The sequence below is a fragment of the Salvelinus fontinalis genome, chromosome 24 (assembly GCF_029448725.1).
Source record: "Salvelinus fontinalis isolate EN_2023a chromosome 24, ASM2944872v1, whole genome shotgun sequence".
Taxonomy (NCBI): Eukaryota; Metazoa; Chordata; class Actinopteri; order Salmoniformes; family Salmonidae; genus Salvelinus; species Salvelinus fontinalis.
Window position 1 is genome coordinate 37,755,378 of NC_074688.1, and position 5,000 is coordinate 37,760,377.

Consider the following 5,000-nt stretch of genomic DNA (forward strand, 5'->3'; position numbering starts at 1 on the left):
AGGTTTGGTCCTAGTCTAGTTCCTGGTCTAGGTCTGGACCTAGTCTAGTTCCTGGTCTAGGTCTGGTCCTAGTCTAGTTCCTGGTCTAGGTCTGGCCCTGGTTTGTAGATGTTGTTTACAAGCATCCAGAATGCCTTGGTTAGTTGGTTTGTTGGTTGGTTGGTGTCAGACATTTGGAGGTGTCTGCATGCTCGTTAGTTTGATCACACTGTGACTTCCCTCATCTTATCATTCTCCACTAAACTCCACCCCCTGACCTCTCCATCACAGAGACCAGAGACCCCCTGACCTCTCCACCACAGAGACCCCCTGACCTATCCACCACAGAGACCAGAGACCCCCTGACCTCTCCATCACAGAGACCAGAGACCTACTGACCTCTCCACCACAGAGACCAGAGACCCCCTGACCTCTCCATCACAGAGACCCCCTGACCTCTCCACCACAGAGACCAGAGACCCCCTGACCTCTCCATCACAGAGACCCCTGACCTTTCCACCACAGAGACCAGAGACCCCCTAACCTCTCCATCACAGAGACCAGAGACCCCCTGACCTCTCCATCACAGAGACCCCTGACCTTTCCACCACAGAGACCAGAGACCCCCTGACCTCTCCATCACAGAGACCAGAGACCCCTGACCTCTCCACCACAGAGACCAGAGACCCCTGACCTCTCCACCACAGAGACCAGAGACCCCCTGACCTCTCCACCACAGAGAGTCAGAGACCCCCTGACCTCTCCATCACAGAGACCAGAGACCCCCTAACCTCTCCATCACAGAGACCTCTGACCTCTCCATCACAGAGACCAGAGACCCCCTGACCTCTCCACCACAGAGACCAGAGACCCCCTAACCTCTCCATCACAGAAACCCAGAGTATTTGTTACCAATCAGAGATTGAGATTCCTCTCAGTGTTGATTCGGACGATGGGCTAATTGCGACATGTGATATATGTGTGACTTCATCAAGTATGACTTTGCTTTAGTGACACAACTTTAGAGTGTGAATGACCAAGTAAGCCAGTAGCACAGAGACTGGGTACAGTACAGTGTTTAATACCAGGGTGCTCAGTGCACTACCAGTATAGGCCTCTAGAGGGCCCTAGCCACTCACACAGGCTATTATGGATTCCCCTTACAGAGGAGCAGAAGAGTTAAGAAGCCACGAAGAAGAAGCCTTCGTCTGTGACCAAATTGACTGTGCCAACTTTCAGACCTTTTCATTAAGTATTTATATAACTATACACACATCAGCCTTGAAACTTTGTCTTGTGGTCCTGTTTTGATTGGTTAATAACCCTCTCTTCCCCTAGAATGTTCCTCTCCCTATAACCTTGCTTTATGGTTCGTTATTTTCTTAAATTCCTCAGATGTTGCCTTTATTATATACCAGTGTACTGTATATTCCAGCCTGATCCACTTTGTTGTGAGTGTTGCCCTTGTTGGTTCAGTACCCATCAATGCCCCCCCCCCACTTCCCCCCCAGTAGGGGCCAACACAGCTCTCCTTCGGGGGGGGGGGGGGGGGCCTTCGTTGATTGGCATATAGACTGTTCCGTCCCCTGTCGATATTCCACTCTACGTTGTGCACTATTGACCACGACTGACCAATGAACATGACCCAAGTGAAATTGAGTCAAATAATGATAGCACAACAATTTTTTTTTTTTTATCATAATCTGATTTTTAAATGATTATGATACTCCTGTATGAGGTGAGACTTTATGTCTTAAATAGCACCCTATTCCCTGTATAGTGCACTACTTTTGACCAGGGCTCAACACCCTATTCCCTATATAGTGCACTACTTTTGACCAGGGCTCATAGGGTGCCATTTGGGACACTGACATCCTTACTAGTCTCCAGTAGCTTCAAATAATAACCTGCACTCTTATTTCCAAAATGGCGGTCATGGAGTTGTTTCCTACAGTGACCACACTGCCCAGTCTTCCCCAATCCCGAGGTGTTGTGAAGAAATCAGCTGCTTGGGAATGGAGAGCGCCCATTACAGGGCGATAGTAGTGTGGAAAGTTTCTAAAATGGAACCTTAATTCTCTTTATTCATGGGTTGCACATTTTCTTCACAATTTTTTGTTTTTGAAAGTCCGTTTCTTAGCAGTGATGCCCAGCTGAGCATTCTACTCAAGGCAGTCACAATGGGTGTCGATGAGGATCTATTCTGACGGTCATTACGGTAGTTTGGAAACACGATTGCATTTCAAAAGGAGGCAAATAATTAGTAGGACAAGCTTTTTTTTGTCATCATTGTCATGTCACCAGATTGACTTTAGATACAGTATATCTTTAGCTAGCTAGCTAATTTTGAGGGGAGAGCACCAACATTTTTTTGCTAGCTAACGTTAGCATTGCTAGCTATTTCGGACCAACTTTGCTAGCTCATGGTAACATTGCCATCTCTAAAGTCAACTTGACATCATACTGATGCAAAGTTGTTTTATAGAAATTATTTGTCTACTTTAGCAACGTCATCGTATTTCCAGGCCACTACAATGTAAATTTGACTTAACAGTCATAAGCCCCCTTTCAGACTGAGCATTAGCCATCGGTCAGAAAACAATATGCCGGGGCATCTGTAGAACGTTGATAACGGCAACGACGTGACGGAAGTGCAACCCGTGATTAACTAGTGCACTACTTTTGACCAGAGCCCTGGTTCTCAACCTTTTTTTCGTTACTGTACCAGCAAGTACATTTTCTTCTGCCCAGAGTATCCCGAAGCACCTACCTACTTTATGTGTATTTCACCAGTAAGCCTATGGGCTCATGAGAATTCAAGTACTGTACCCCCTGTGAATAGGCCGAGTAGCCCTAGTTGAGAACCACTGGTAAAAGGGAATGGGGTTCCATTTGAAACACACATGGTTCACGTACAGTAGATGTCACTACACACGTGGTAGTTTATGATTGCAGTGTGAAGGAGGGGAAAGTTTAGTAGCCTGGAATCATAACTGATTTTGTGATATTTCACTGCTGTTACAATGTTGAAGTGCAGCGTTTCAGTCCGATTGAACCAGGCTAGATTTGAGGCCCTTAGGAGAGCTATTTTCTTCCAATCAGGACCATGTGTACCAAAGCCTCAAAACAGCTTGTGCCCCTGAGGTATGATGACAAGGTGCAATTTCATACCGTATCGCAAAGACTGTTTATTAGGTGTGAAATGTTTTTTATTTATTTAACCACGCCGTTTAATTCTACATTATAACTACTGTGCAATTTCTGTTTTGAGTATCAATGTAATCTCTCACATCTATAATGACTGCTGTAAATAAGTAAACAAACCCTGCCAAAAAAAGCCCAATATTTCTATGAGGACCGTATAAGGATATAACGTATTTTAAAGTCTATTTTATACGTTTGGGTTTTAGAGCAGTGTGTATTTGAGAATGCTGATTGATGTGTATAACAATCCTGGTTACTGTGTATAATTGAATGCTGGTTATACTTTGTTGACTGTTATGTTCTCTCAATGTTGTGCACTGATGGTGAATAATAAGAAGAAATAAGAATTCATTTAAAAAATTATATATTTATTTTGTTTTGAAAAGCCAACCATTTGAATTGCAAGATTAGGTATTGTATGTAAAAGGATGTATATTTTGCCTTGAATGTAATGTATTACTAAACACAGTTTAATCCTTATTATTAAAACATTTGAATAACTGGGAGGTGACCATGTCTATTGTAACTCATTTGAAACAGGTCCATCCCAAAATCACACCCTAGTCCCTTTTATAGTGGACTACTTTTGACCAGAGTGCTTTTGTAACAGTATAACTTTAAGGCGTCCCCTCGCCCCGACACGGGCGCGAACCAGGGACCCTCTGCACACATCGACAACAGTCACCCACGAAGCGTCGTGACCCATCGCTCCACAAAAGCCACGGCCCTTACAGAGCAAGGGGCAACACTACATCTAGGTTTCAGAGCAAGTGACGTAACTGATTGAAACGCTACTAGCGCGTACCCGCTAACTAGCTAGCCATTTCACATCCGTTACACTTTCTCATCCTCCCCCTACTAGGTTGCCCCGACCACTTCTATTGATTTTAAGCTAGCTATTGCTAAAGTTATCTGAAGTTTGTAGCGGCTGTTTACAGAAAACCTAACCATAGATTACAGTGGCCCATAGGCTACTTTCAGAGTGAGAACCAATCGAACATCAAGTTGTAAAAATTCTGAACTTCCCCTTTAAGCATTTATATTTCTTAAGTTATTTGGTCTCGTTTTTCCTCACATGAAACCTTCTCTTATTTTCTCTCTCTCTCCATGGCTGTGGCTTACGGCCATACCTCTTTCACAATATCATTCACAAAAACACACACTGAACAACCGGTTTACAAAATGCCATCTTTATCACTGTCAATACTTAAAAACAGATCTTGTACATCAGTACCCATGGAATTGCACTATAGAAAGCCATGAAAAACAAACATTAAAACATTAAAATAGATATTGCATCTTCAAAAAGCAAAATGTCATCCATAAATACATTACTCACTTTTTTTGATGTTTAAGTTCACTGTATTTTCTTACAACAGAATCACAGATTTATATATATATATATATATATTTATATATATAGCCAAGAGAAATCATTTAAAAGAAGAAAAACAATTTGGAAAATTCTGGTAACTTTCCCAAAATTTCCATGGTTTTACAGAAATCGTGGTTGTAGGATCTCAGGAATCTCCCAACTGGGATTTTTTGGAAAATCTAGGAAATTGGGGAAATGTTGCAACCCTCGACAAGAAAGATAGTAACATTGACATTCTCTGGTCACCATTTTGTGACAAATGCATCATTTGTTTACAGTGCGAACATCAAAAGGCCAAGAGAGTTCTCCACAAAGCCAGTGTGGAAAACGGTTATATCCAGTCATGATGTGATACACTATGATCAAAAGTATGTGTACACCGGCTCGTAGAACATCTCATTCCAAAATCACGGGCGTTAATATGAAGTTGGTCCACTGCTCC

The 5,000-nt window shown here is 42.8% G+C and overlaps 2 protein-coding genes across 6 annotated transcripts in view; one reads left to right on the forward strand and one right to left on the reverse strand.

Moving 5' to 3' along the window:
* The window catches only part of sgsm2 (small G protein signaling modulator 2), a 190,324-nt gene extending 188,799 nt beyond the window's left edge, over positions 1-1,525 (forward strand). For all 3 annotated transcript variants that reach the window (XM_055880646.1, XM_055880645.1, XM_055880647.1), the window contains one exon: positions 1-1,525. This exon is cut by the window's left edge and continues 1,232 nt beyond it. The gene's annotated coding sequence lies outside the window, so the exon portion shown is untranslated.
* Positions 1,526-4,357: 2,832 nt separating this feature from the next.
* The window catches only part of LOC129822396 (protein-tyrosine sulfotransferase 1), a 97,350-nt gene continuing 96,707 nt past the window's right edge, over positions 4,358-5,000 (reverse strand). For all 3 annotated transcript variants that reach the window (XM_055880649.1, XM_055880651.1, XM_055880650.1), the window contains one exon: positions 4,358-5,000. This exon is cut by the window's right edge and continues 602 nt beyond it. The gene's annotated coding sequence lies outside the window, so the exon portion shown is untranslated.